The following is a 15082-nucleotide window of genomic DNA, read 5'->3' as shown; positions in this document are numbered from 1 at the left end:
CCAGTGAACAGTCCTAGAGTAGAGAATCACACCAAATGTGCCATCACAGTACAGAGAGTGTGGCCAGAGAGGGAAAATCCGGGCAAGGAGACAGATCTGAGCACTTGCTACTAGCCATGGCTGCAGTGGCGGCAGCAGCAGCAGCGGCGGCCATAGCCACCATCCCTACAACAGAGAGACCCCAGGACAAAGGTGCCAGACACAGCGGACAAGTGGATTCTACTCCACACCAGCAAGAACTGAGAAGGAGCAGATACCTTCATCCTTCAGATTGCAGACCAGAGAGTGACCAGGAACCAAGATTCTGACATGAATAGAACCCTGAAATCTTCACTCCTTCTCAGGGAGCAGAGGTGGGGATGCCAGCCCTCTCCCCTACCACCACTGAAGATCTCCATCTTTGATACTGACAAAGGCCAGGCTGAGCAGCTAGCTCCAACTCAGGCCTTGGAAGAAAACAAAAGTGTCATTTTGCAAGTCACAGGAACTAGAAGTGACTTGCCAGGCTCAGTTCCACCCAGGGGAAAGTCACCCCGCCCAGGCAGAAAGAGCTCTGTCCTCAGAGAAATGACTTTCTTCACCGTGTAAACAGAGCCAGAGTCTATCCTTCCCTACAGAAGCCTAGACAAACAACTGAAATTCAGTAAACATAAATCCTAACAATGGCTCAAGGCTGGACTCTGTGTCTCAGGAGCTAGCCCCTCAGGGAAAAGCTACTGTTTGCTGAAAGGCCTCAACCCTACCCAGAACCTAGCCTCATCACAGCATCTCCAAACTAGAGGAAATTGCCATTTCCCTCTTTTGGGATACTCAAAGCAGATCTCCCTCCCATTGAACTAGCCTGGGAGGAGGTTCACAAAATCCTGCCTAACACAGAGCATTTTCTGCCTGCCCAAACAAACTGACTTAAGAAACCAATCAAGCCATAGGAAAACCAAACACCACAAACAGACCAGAGACTCGACCAAGAGACTGGTTATGGACACAGGGGAGTTACAGGTTCTTTCTATTCCCCGTCCCCCTCCCCCCCCAAAAAAAAAACTCAAAAAACCAAAGAACTCTTTTAAGAATTTTTTTTAAAATTTTAATTTTTAAAGTGTTTTCTGTTAATATTTTTTCTCATAATTTTTATTTTTGGTGTATGTGCGTGTGTGTGTTTAATATCTTTTGACCTTTGGTCCTTTTTATTGTTTTCATATATTCTCTTTCTTTTTTGCATGACTTAATTGCTGTTCTGCTCATCCCTAGATATATACCTGTTGTCAATTATTACACCTTATCCCCCATTTTGTACATAATTAATCCAGAAATTTATTACTCAATTCACAACCTCTTAGGCTTAAATTCATTATGAGCAGTCTTATGTCTTTATATCTACATAATTTTCTAGTAACCAATTTAAAAAATTTTTATTTCTTAGTTTTTCATGTCTCCTTTCTCTCCTCCCCTCTTTTCATTTTATTCTTTTCTTCTCTCAATATCACTTCTTTAAACTTACATAAATTGTGTTTCACTTCTTAAATTTAAATTTTTGTTTTTCTATTTTTTCTTTAAAAATCTCTCCTATCATTCTGCTCAATCCATTTCCCTCTCAGAGATTAGGACTTGGTTAAATTTACTCTCCTTTACTCTATCCACATCCCTCTAGTCCTATGTTTCCCCACATTTCTACCTAAAGCTAATAATTTCTGGTTTGCCAAATCCTTCTTTGCTGTTTGTAACCCATTAATCCATGGTTGTTTGCTGTTGAATAGATTGTATCTGTTGAACTATATTGTATTTGAAGCCATTTTGATTGTGCGACTACAGGACTCTGGTTTATGCTTGCCTTAAAATAGTATTCTAGCACAAAATTAGTGTTACTTTCATACCAAATTGGCAGAATAACCTGGAAGAACACAAGAAAAATGGCAAGTCCAGGTGTCTGAACTCCCACTCATGATAATCAGGTGACAGAATATTTAATGAATAATCCAGAGGAGAGTTATCAAAAGCTCTACAAACACTGCTGGTAAACATGGTGAATGAAATGAAAACTTGCAAAGGACTCAGTGTGAGTATGAGAGAGAGCGAGAGGAGGCAAACAAAAATTAATACAGGAATCTTGAGAGCATTAGGAAGATACTTAAAGATTAAAACAGGAATTGCATAAGCAGGTTGAGAACAGTCAAAGAAAAATACAGGGATAACAAGAGAAGGCTGAAAACAGTCATAGAGAATTACAGGAAATGTGTGAATGTGAGGAAACTTATCAAAGTGTAATACAGGAATTGAGAGAGCAGGATGAGAATAGACGAAGATCAATACAGGTATTCATGGAATCCATAAACAGACAGCTGAAACAATTCAGAGAGATCACAAAAGGAATGATGAATGAAGCCCAACAGAAGTAATAGGAGTCCAAGTAAACCATAACCAATCAACTAAGTGATTTGAGAATAAACACTCAACATCAATATATAAACGATATTGAAACAATATCTAAACAATATCTAAAATATCTAATATTGAAACAATATCTAAAACAAATCTCCAACAAAGAATTTGAAGCCATCAAAGCCGACCAATTAGAAGGAAAAGAAATTAAAAAAAAAAAAAAAAAAAAACAAAGTAGAAAGACTTGACAGTAAGTTAGACCATGCAGAAGATCGAATCTCGGAGATTGAAGACAGCATGGATATTATAGAGAAAGAACATACAATTATCCAAGACAAATCCTAGAAATATGATCTATTCAATATTTGGAAGACACCATCTGAAGGCCAATGTAAGGATACTGGGTGTAGAGGAGCTCCTAGAGACAGAAGTTAATGGTCTAGAAAATTTATTTAACAGAATCCTAGCAGAGAACTTCCCAAACATGCAAAAATATAGGCCTATTCAGATACAAGAAGCTATTAGAACCCCATATAGACCAGACCAGAACAGAACATCCCACCATCACATTGTAATCTGCACAGGATCAATCCAGACCAAGGAAAGGATCCTTAAAGTTGTCAAGGAGAACAGATCAATCGCCTCTAAAAGGAAAACAATTAGAATAACCTCAGATTTCTCAATAGAGATGAATAAAACAAGAGCCTGGCATGATGTATGTCATGTCCTAAAGATAAATAAGTATCAGCCAAGAATACTGTTCCCAGATAAACCCTCCTTCATAACCGAAGGTCAAATAAAAACAGTCCATTGCAAAGAAAAATTGAAACAATATATCTCAAAGATACTTAAAGATGTCCTACACATAAAAAATGAACAAGACCACAGTAACGGGCGAGAAACTGCATTCAAGGGAATAAAATTAGAACTCAACACCAAAAGCCAAAAATGAAGTCCTGTAACATATGGAGATTGAACAACACACTGTTGAATCACAAATAGGTCATGGAAGAGATTAGGAAGGAAATACAAATGTTTATGATATTCAACACAAATGAACACACAAATTACCAGCTCCTCTGGGACACAGCAAAGGCAGTACAGAGAGGCACGTTTATAGCTATGAGTTCCTATATCAATAAAGTAGAGAGATCTGAAACCAACAATTTAATAAGACATCTGAACCTACTTAAAAAAGAGCAGCAGGATAAACCCCAATCCAAGAAATGGAAAGAGATAATTAAAATTAAATCAGAATTAAATGAATTAGAATCCAAAAACACCATATAAAGAATCAACAAAACAAAGAATTGAAAAATTTAACAAAATTGATAGACCCTTAGCAATTCTTACCAAAGAAGACAAGACAACCAAATAAGCTCAAAGATGAGAATGGAAACATCACCACAGAAACAACCAATATTCAGAACAGTATAAGGGATTACTTCTCAAACCATTATGCTAATAAGTTTAAGAAACTGGCAGAAATGGACATTTTTTTTGCTAGCTAATATCGACTTACAGAAACTCAACCAAGATGAGATAAATCAAGTAACATGACCATATCAAGCATAGAAATAGAAAGAACAATAAGAAACCTCCCATCAAAGAAAAGCCCAGGACCAGACGGATTTACAAAGGAATTTCACAAGGCCTTCAAAGCAGAGCTCACACCAATACTCCAACACTCTTCAATGAAATTGACAGAGAAATTTCACTACAGAATTCTTTCTATGAAGCCATCATAATCCACATCCCAAAGTTAGGCAGGGACTCATCAAAGAAAGAGAACTATAAACCCATTTCTTTGATGAACATTGATGTAAAACACCTCAACAAAATTTTGGCCAATCGACTTCAACATTTCATCCAAAAAATCAAACACAACGATAAATCACTATTTATTTCAGTCATGCAAAGCTGGTTCAATATATGCAAATCAATTAATGTAACTCATCACATCAACAAGAGCAAGGACAAGAACCACATGGTTATCTCAATAGATGCACAAAAAGCATTTGAAAAGATCCAACACCCCTTTATAATGAAGGCTCTGGAAAAACTATGAATCCAGGGAACATTCCTCAGTACAATAAAGGCTGTATATGACAAACCTACAGCCAGCATTATACTTAATGGTGAAAAACTAAAGCCATTTTCTCTTAAATCAGGAAGGAGACAAGGATGTCCACTCTGTCCGCTTCTCTTCAATCTAGTATTAGAATGACTCTCTACAGCAATAAGAAAAGATGCAAATAAAAAAGGGATGCAAATAGGGAAAGATGAAGTAAAATTCTCCATCTTTGAGATGACATGATCTTGTATTTAAAGAATCACAAGGACCCACTCAGAAATTACTCATGCTGATTCAAAACTTTGGTAAAGTAGCAGGATATAAAATTAACTCTCAGAAATCAATGACTTTTCTGTATGCCAACAATGAGTAAAGCATGGCTGAAATTAAGAAAGAAACTCCATTCATAATACCCTACAAAAAATAAAATACCTAGGAATTAACTTAATCAAAGAAGTGAAGGACCTTTACGATGAAAACTTTAAAAACCTGAAAAAGGGCCGGGCTCTGGTGGCTCACGCCTGTAATCCTAGCTACTCAGGAGGCTGAGATCTGAGGAGCGCGGTTCAAAGCCAACCGGGGCAGGAGAGACCATGAGACTCCTATCTCCAATAAACCACCAGAAAACCGGAAGTGGCGCTGTAGCTCAAGTGGTAGAGCGCTCGCCTTGAGCTGAAGATCTGAGGGACAGCGCCCAGGCCCAGAGTTCAAGCCCCACGACCAACAACAACAACAAAAAAACCTGAAAAAGGAAATCAAAATAGAACTTAGAAAATGACAAAAACTCCCATTGCTCCTGAATTAGAAAAATCAAACTCATGAAAATGGTAATACTTCCCAAGGCTATCTACAAATTCAATGTGATACCTATCAATATTCCAAACTCATTCTTCAAGGAAATAGAAGAGACAATCCAAAAATACATATGGAATAATAAAAGACCCTGAATAGCAAAAACAATCCTCAACAGAAACAACAGTGCTGAAGGAATATCAATACCAAATTTCAAACTGTACTACAAAACCATAGTAATCAAAACAGCTTGGTACTTGCACAAAAACAGACCTCAGGATCAATGGAATAGAATTGAAAACCCAGAAAATGAACACACAGACCTATAGCCACCTAAACTTTGAGAAGGGAGCTAAAAAATAGAATGCAAGAAAGACAGCCTCTTCAGTAAATGGTGTTGGCAAAGTTGGTTAATCACTTGTAGAAAACTAAAGCTAGATCCTTATATATCACCCTGTACCAGAATCAACTACAAATGGATCAAAGACCTCGGAGTGAAAGCAGACACCCTAAAAACATTACAGGACAAAATAGAATTTACTGTAGGTATCCATAAACACAACAAATCAAAGAAAGGTTGGACAAATGAGATTGCATGAAATTGCAGAGCTTCTGCATGGCAAAGGACAAAGCTCCCAAGATCAATAGAAAGCCCATGGATTAGGAGAAGATCTTCACTAGCCATAAAAGGGACAAGGATCTCATATCTAAAATTTACTTGAAATTCAAAAAATTAAATCCCCCAACAACAAATCCTCAAAGAAACCACTGCCCAATAAATAAGTGGGCTAAAGACTTACAGAGAATGTTCTCCGAAGAGGAAAGTAGGATCACCAATCGACACATGAACAAATGCTCATCCTCCCTAGCCATAAAAGAAATGCAAATCTAAACAACACTGAAATACAACATCACTCCAACTAGAATGACTATAATCAAGAACTCTAATAACTACAGATGCTGGACGGGATGTTGGTGAGACTGTAAACTTGTTCAACCACTTTGCAAAGTAGTATAGAGGTTCCTCAAAAGACTCTACATAGAGCTCCTTAATGACCCATCAATCCCACTTTTGGGCATTTATCCAAGTGATCACAAACAAGAACATACTAAAGCTACTAGCACAACTGTGTTCATTGCAGCATTATTTACCATAGTTAAGATATGGAACCCACCCAGATGCCCCTCAGTAGATGAAGGGGTCAAGAAAATTGGTATATATACACAATGAAAGTCTATGCCTCCATCAGAAAGAATGACATTGCCCCATTTGTTAGGAAATAGAAAGACTTGGAAAAAATTAAATTAAGTGAAGTAAGCCAGGCCCAAAGTAATATAGGTCCCATGGTTTCCCTTATTTGCAATAACTAATTTATGTCTGAGACAAGCAGAAACGGTCATATGTTGATGTTAGGCAAAATGAACCCCATGGTAAGGACTCAAATTGTTTTTCTTTCTTGCTATTGTTCCTAGCATATTTATAAGATGATTTCTCTGTTGCTTTGCATGTTCCTACTCCACGGTATAACCCGTATTTTCAGTATATTTGATGTTGGTATAATTTGGGGAGGGGAATAGATAAACAAATTGGGATACAGGGTGACCCATTGCAACAATGACATGTATAAAACGTTATGTCGAAAACCAAACTTGATAACTTTGGCGTGGCATGGGGGCATGCAGAGGGGGAGATGGGAAGGGATGAGAAGGGGAAACAAAGAAGGTAACAATGATTGATAAGAAATGTACTCATTACCTTATTTGTGTAATTGTAAATCCTCTATATATTTTTACCATAAAATATCATGAAATAATAAAGTAAAAATCCATGTCAATTTTTTTTGTCGGTCATGGGCCTTGAACTCCAAGCCTTGGCACTGTCCCTCAGCTCTTCAGCTCAAGGACACCACTATACCACTTGAGCCACAGTGCCATTTCTAGTTTTCAAGCGTTATATTGGAGATAAGTGTATCACAGACTTTTCTGTCCAGGCTGGCTTTGAACCACTATCCTCAGATCTCAGACTTTTGGGTAGCTAGGATTACAGGCATGAGTCAACAAAGCCCAGATCCAAGACAACTTTAAAAAAGCAAGCTTATTGAAACTTCTGGCTTTTTCCAAGAAACAATCTTACATTTTCAGCATTAGTTTATAACTATGAGTTACTTTTAGATGTTACTGTGAGTTTTTCAATAGAATCAAATATAAGTTTTATTATTATTAAGTAGCTCACAAAAATCCACTGTAATTGATTTTCCCCAAAGTCAATTATTACATACTATATTGCTCACTATTATTGTTAGAGTCTATATTACATATAGTGTGAAGTGAACCATTTCATATAAATTAGTAGATGCTATTTTAGCATTATAAATTCACATCTGTGATTTTAAATGAAGGAAAGAATATTTTCAAGTTAAAATGAAATATGAATGTGTAGTGGGTCCCAACTGAACCAAAAATTCTGAGTTCATACAGACAAAATTATTTTCTTTCCACTAAAGTCTTTGAAGTAACACTATTAGAAATAGTGAGGCAAGAGGAGGAAGAATTAAAATCATGTCAAACAATGTGTCTGTTATTCTGCTAACCCCTCCTCTTTGATGACCTGCCAATTCCCACTTTGTCACAAGGCTTCAAATGTCTCTCAGAATTCTATTTGGAAAAGTTCTCAATCACTGATTCTTTTTGTACTTTCTGTTATATGACACAAAATATAGACACAAAACAATTGAAATGAAATGCACACATATGTTGAAGTCACCACAACTGGAAAAACAACCAACAAAGTAGAACTCCCCCAGGAACAAAAACCTGTTGTGTCCAGTTTTTTATGAAAGCACAAATAACGCAAATACATGTTAACTTGGAGGAGAGCCATAAAGATAACTGTGTCTCAAAAATATGGTTGTGTTAATTTGTAATTAAATTCATCTAGATGAACCTAATATAGCAAATCCTTTGAATGGATAAAATTGTTTAAAACAAATGTGACTGTATTTGGAGTGAGATCTGCACATATTTAAAAGAATAAAATAACAAAATCATGACATACTTTAGAAATTCAGAAATGCAATGAATAAGTCCAATAATATCCATATTGAAAACTAATTCCTACTGATTTAACAAGAAAAAATATACAACTAATACAATCTGAGCAGTATACATGAGTCTACATAATTTTAAACTTCTCCAAATTACACTTTGTAGAAGACTGAATGTGGGTTATCTAAAGGAAAACTTCAACACATGATATAAATGAATTAAAAATCTCATGAAAAGAGAAAAGTAGTTACTGGAAAATACTAGTTTAATAAATGGTGGTCAAAATCTTTCTAGTACTGAAAAAATTGCACACCTATTTAGTTAGATTCAGAAAAAGACCCAAGTTATTAGAACGGTGCTTCTTTGGGTGGGAGCCACTAGTTTGACAAGGAAATGCCTGTGCTCCAGCTTGTACCTTGTCCCAGAGGAGGAACCAACAAACTCAGGAGAGACACTGCTGAGTCTATTTGTGTGTGCGTTTGTGTGTGTGTGTATGCATAAGAGAGAGAGAGAGAGAGAGAGAGAGAGAGAGAGAGAGAGAGACAGAGACAGAGACAGAGACAGAGAGACAGAGAGACAGAGAGACAGAGAGACAGAGAGACAGAGAGAAAGAGAGACAGAGAGACAGAGAGAGACAGAGAGAGAGACAGAGAGAGAGTGTGGGGGGGATGGAGAAGCAGAAAGAGGAAGAGAGAGAGAGGGAGAGAAAAAAGGAGAGAGAGAGATCATCTTTCTCCTTATACCTGCCTGTCTGTGCTCAGGTGAATGATCAGTTGGCAAATTGCAGGTGCTGCTTGGAGTCTTCTGTCACAGGTCTGTATTTATGTATCACAGGTCTGGATTTGTGTGTGTGTGTGTGTGTGTGTGTGTGTGTGTGTGTGTGTGTGTGTGTGTTAGAAGAGCAGGGAGAACAATGAAAACATATTTAAGTCACTGTGTCTAAAAAAGAGCAAAAGCATTTTGTGTGTGTGTGTGTGTGTGTGTGTGTGTGTGTGTATTTGTTCTTCTTTTTTCATCAATGCCAAGTATGAGTCCAGCCATAATTTTTGTATTCTCCTTCACCGTTTCATGGCTCCTTTGGGGAAATTTTCAGTAGACGTTCCTTTCCACCTACCTCTTCCCCTTTTCCTATTGCCCACAGTAGCAGCTGGGCCTGTGTGGGTCTCCCCTAGGAGGCCTGTGTGAATTGCAGACCAGAGTGGACAACTGTCCTTCTGTCTTCAGCCAGAAGGCTCATGAGGCAAGGGTGAATGCAGCCGTACTCTTCTAGCCAGACAGTCTGCTCTCGTGTGTATAGTTGGAGCTAATTCAAGGGTTGGGAATGTGTCTGCCAAACATAATTAAGGAACTAGATACGGTGGGAGGGGGGAAGTAGGACAGGGGCTGTGAGGGTAGGAGGGTCTGGGGAGTGGCGAACGGTGTGACATGGCACATGGTTCACCACGACCGAGGATGAGAAGGCAACCTTACCCAGGGCATTGACTGTGTCCGTGGGCATCTGGGAAGGGTGCTCCAGGCCCCCACTGGTGACATGGATTCCGTCCTGGGGCATTGTACCAGTGGTCAATCATCCCTGGGGCCCTGCAAACTCCAATCTGTGTCCTGCCTGGGCAGTTTCCAGCTGGGCAGTGATAGGTAAGTGCATTCCCCCTGCAGAGCTTGCTCGGTATCAGGCCATGGCAGTTAGCTAGGGCTCTCTGAATGCCAGTTTCTGTAACCTGCTGTAGGCTGTCTGGAAGGAAAAGGGGACTGCTGACTTTGGAACCCTTTGTTGGAACAAATTAAATACCACATTTTCCAGGGTTTTACCTTGAAGCTGGCAATTTGCACTAACACCTGGGATTATGGGTCAAATTAGATGGACCATATCAGCCACCAAACAATGACGTTCAAAGCAGCACAGGTAGAGTTCCCTAGCCAGATAGTCTCCTGCTATGAACGTCATGCCTTGACTGCCTTTCTCTGGCAGCTGGTGATTCTATTCCTGCTCTCTCTAGGGTGACCACCACAGCCGACATCGTGGAGAACAGAGATTGTGACCTCTCCATCCCCAGCCTGCCAACTGTGAACAGAGATGATTCCCAGCACCTGCACTGGACTCTTGGAGATTCAGAAACCCGAGATGCTTCGATGATCCTTCCTCTGCAACATGAATCTTGGGTGCCGGATATGGTAGACCATCCTGGCTGACCCCATGAGGAGAAGAGGAGGACACTTCAGCCAGGCCTTCAGCTCAAGGCAACCTCTATCACACCTGTTTGGGGAATTGAGTGCCACAGAGATGGTCAGCCCCTGGACAGAGATCTTTGAGAAGATAGGCATCCCAGAGGCCCCAGAATCCAGAAAGTACATCGTGGTTCACTTCTTCGGAGCCAAAACAGTTAAGTGCAGTGGCACCAGGAGGGTGGGAAGACGGAGGATGGAGAACTGTGGGAGAGCTACATCAGGCTTCCCCTCCACCAGGATGCTTACCTGTATCAGATGGGACTTTTCTGTGGTATTGTCATAGGAAGGTGCTCATTTATTTATCCAACAAACAGTTTCAGTGTGAGCCAGGCTCTGAGGGGTTCATAGACAATGAAAGGTTCCAGTGCTGGTTCCACAGCACATGAAGAAACCTTGGTTTGAGCTGGGTACCGATGCTTCATACCTGTCATCTTAGCTACTAAGAGGCTGAGATGTGAGGATAGACGCTTAAGGCTGGGGCAGGAAAGCCTGTAAGACTGTTATCTCCAACTAACTAACAAAAAGAAAACAGCAGAAGTGGATGTGTGACTGAAGCTGTAGTCTGTTAGCCTTGAGTAAAAAGGCTCAGGGACATCACCCAGGTTCTGAGTTCAAGGCCCAGGAGTGAGAGAAACACAGGAAAGAGAGAGAGAGAGAGGAGGGAATTACAGAATGAGAAAAGGAAGGAAGGAAGGAAGGAAGAAGGAAGAACATGCAAGCCTTGGTTTGGAGTCCCTGGATCAAGGGAGCCAACCATTCACACCTCTGTGGGGACAGTTTCAGAGCATAAAGGCAGTATGTAGAACCAAGCCACTGACCCCTCAGCAACTTCATGACATCCAGGAGCCTTGTGGTCACCGACTACAGAGGGAAGCAGCCTCGGGTAGATCCTTGGGCTCAGGGTAGTTCATCAGGTTTCAACCATCTCCAGCCCCAAGGAGTTTATTTTCTGGTCAGATAAGAAGGAAATGTCTAAGGGCTAGGGAGGTTTTGGGGTGATGGAGTGTCAAGAGGGGGGAGCAAGGGATAAAAAGGAAGATGAAGAGGGAGGATGATCCCAGGTCAGGTGTGTCAGGACCTTGCCTGTCAACCTAGATCATCAGTGATAGAGCTTTTGACCCAGCCACCTTGCTATTAAATGTCCTGGTGCCTGTTGACCACCTGGCTATCATCCACCACAGGATGCCTGTGCAGTATGACTTTGGGGACTGAGATTTACAGGTTCAATCTGAAGATCACATCCCCAGTGTTCATTTCTCGTCCAGAGACAGAGGTAAGCATGCCACTGGCACAGGACAGACAGGGAATGAGGGCGGGAGTCGGGATCGGTGGTGCCCCAAGACTTCCTCAAGTGGGCGTTAGGACCCCGTGATTGCCATTCTCAGAGGCAGAGGTGGGTGCCTTTGCTGGCTCAGCCTTTGGTCTAGATGGCAGATCTGGGACTCAGAGAGGGTCAACTGAAGGTGGGGAAGGGTTGGATAGAGGCAGGTGGGAAAACTAGAGACACTAGGCTCTGAGCAGGGTTGTTTCTTTGAGGATACTCACCACCTAGGAACATTCGTGGGATGGATGAACCCTTTTCTCCTTCCCGAGAGAGAGGGACCCTTGGCCCAGAAATCCTTTTGTTCCCACATCTTGTGGTTGGATATCTAGAACTCACCTCACTGTCCAGTATTGACGCAGTACAGTGAGAGATCCTGAGTGTTTGATAAGGTCAGGGGATCCTCAGTATGAGATTGTACTTGAGTGTCCTAACTAGGTTCATGGTCAGTCCCATCTAAGACTGTCATGATGTAGGACATAGAATCTAAAGAATCAGAGCATGATGGGGCCTGTTCTGGGAGTCTTGAGTATTATGTGTTAACTTCAAGCTCCCATGTGCCCACCTGCTTCTCTTTCTTGGGTGGGTCTTTGCTAGAAAAAGCATGAAACTAGGGACTGGGTCCTATCCCTTGACTTTGATGCTGAAAGCTAGCACACTACCATTTGAGCCACAGCTCCACTTCCAAATTTTTTTGGTTAATTGGAGATAAAGAGTTCTCATGGACTTTGGAGCCAAGGGTGGCATGCAACTACAGTCCTCAAATCTCAGTCTCCTGAGGGGATAGGATGACAAGCATGGAAAATACATTTCACTGGATGCCAGTAGCTCATGGCTGTCATCCTAGGTACTCAGGAGCTGAGATCTGAGGACCATGGGTCAAAGCCAGCCTGGTCTGGAAAGACCCTGAGACTCTTGTCATCAAGGAACTGCCAGAAAACCGGAAGTGGTGCTGTGGCTCAAGTTGTTGAGTGCTTGCTTTGAGCTGAAGAGATCAGGGACAGCAACCAGGCCCAGAGTTCAAGCCCCACAACAGACAAAACGGAAGAGAGTAAGGCATCTTTGTCTGCAAAGGATGGGGAAGGTGGGGGGGAGGCAAGCGGATGCTGGGTTGGGAGACCAGGTGCTGGCCTAACTCTACAGACATTTCTAAGAACTCCCCAAGTTTGCCCCAGTTTGAAGCCACAGCTTCAGGAGGATGTGGCCTGTGGCAGGCAGGGATTGGGCGAATGGGTGCAGGGATGGGATTGTTATGTCTGTATTCTCTCCAATGAAGGATGGATTTGGATGCTGGGTGTCAGAGTCTGAAGTGAAGGTTTGCAAGAAGTTTGTGGCCTGATGAATTGGGTTTCCTCTGGGTATATGAAGGTGGCTGAAGCCAGAAGTCTCCAGTGCTCACAACTGTCATCCTAGCTACTCGTAAAGCTGTAAAGACCACGGTTCCAAGCCATCTTGGGCAGGAAAGTCTGTGAGACTCGATGTCCAATGGGCCACCAGAGAACAGGAAGTAGTGCTGTGGCTCAATTGGGGAGTGCTCATCTTCAGCTGAAGAGCTGAGGGACAGTACCCTGGCCTAGAGTTCAAACCCCATGACCAACAACAAAATAAGAGGTGACTAAGTTTTCTGTATAGCAGTGTATATGGTAGGAAATTCCATGCTGGCTTATGAGACATTTCAGATATGTGAGAGGCTCATTGTTTTGTCTACAGTGGGTCTGAGGTTGGGAGTGCCACCTTCTTGGGGATGAGATGTGACCCTAATGGAGGGAGTTCATGGTTCCGTTCTCAGGGACTGCGGAAGCCTTGGGCTATACGTGTGTGTGTGTGTGTGTGTGTGTGTGTGTGTGTGTGTGTGTCTGTGTGTGTGTGTCTGTGTGTCTGTCTGTGTCTGTGTCTGTGTGTGTTTGGAGGTAGAAAAACTGGGCCTTGAACTCAGGGCCTAGGTGCTGTTCCTGTGCTTTTGTGCTCAAAGCTAGTTCTCTGACCCTTGAGCCACAGCTCCACCTCTGGCTATTTGGTGGTTCACTGTAGATAAGAGCCTCACAGACTTTCCTGCTTGAGCTGGCTTTGAACAGTGATCCTCAGATGTCAGCCTCCTGAGTAACTAGGATGACAGGCAGGAGCCACCCGAGCTGGCTGTGTGTGTGTGTGTGTGTGTGTGTGTGTGTGTGTGTGTGTGTGTGTATGTGTGGTGTGTGTAGATGTGAGTTGTAACAAGGAGTACCTGAACCTTTGGTAACTTCTAACCCTGTCTTTGGGGGGTGAATGGGCTTTATGGCTGAGGTCTGGGGGCCTGGAAGGGTGAGATGCTTGAAGGGGACTCAGGACCACTAAATTATAAGATGAAGGGATTTTTGTGCCCTGTAACTGTTCACTCCCTTGGGCCTGGTTGGTGACAGAGGGAGATTGGGAGGATTTGGGGGTGGGGACCATAGGGGATGGCTCGCAGGGGGACAGGGAACGTGGCTAGCACTTAGTATGCATGTGAGCCCCATTAGTATGGAGCATATTGGCATGGGTCAGACTCTGGGTCTTCTCATCAAGACGTCTGAGGGGAGAGGACATCCCTATTTTAAATGTTGACCTGTGATCTTCAGATCTCAGCCTCCTGAGTATCTAGGATTATAGGCATGAGTCTCTGGCACCGGGCCTCTGATTCTTTTCGGTATATTAGGGTTTGAATTCAAGGCCTTAGGCTTTCCAGTCAGGTTTTCTACCATGGGAGCCAAGCCTTTCTGTCTTGGTCATTTCTGAGATAGACACTCAATATATGCTCAGGCTAGGCTGGATTGCAGTCCTCCTGTGACAGAAAGTGGCCACCATGCCTGGTCCTCTGTAACTGGGATGCTAGACATGTAGCACCATGTTCAGTCATTGGTTTAGATGGATTATCCCAAACTCTTAATACATGGCAGCTGATTCTTGACCACAGTTGAAGCTCTGCATTGGGCCTCAACCATCTGACCTTAGTCTCTTCACAGGACAGTTGTGAGGAAAGAAGGGATCAATACAGGGGGATCTGTGGGGCAGGGCCAGGCATAGAGGGAGCAGTCATAAGATATGGTTCTTGGTAATTATGTGAGCATATGACAGGAAGATACCTGGAAAGGGCTCAGATGGGGCCTATTATTTATCATGCTGCAGGTATGGGATTATGAAACAAAACATGGCTCTCTTTCATCCTTACCCTATCTTATGAGCAAGGGGATCCTTCAATGTTCAGTTTTGTAGCTGGAGAAGATGAGGCA

This window comes from Dipodomys merriami, unplaced genomic scaffold (genome assembly GCF_024711535.1).
Source record: "Dipodomys merriami isolate MVZ:Mamm:240054 unplaced genomic scaffold, mDipMer1.0.p SCAF_23, whole genome shotgun sequence".
NCBI classification, from domain to species: domain Eukaryota; kingdom Metazoa; phylum Chordata; class Mammalia; order Rodentia; family Heteromyidae; genus Dipodomys; species Dipodomys merriami.
This window is presented reverse-complemented; position numbering follows the sequence as displayed.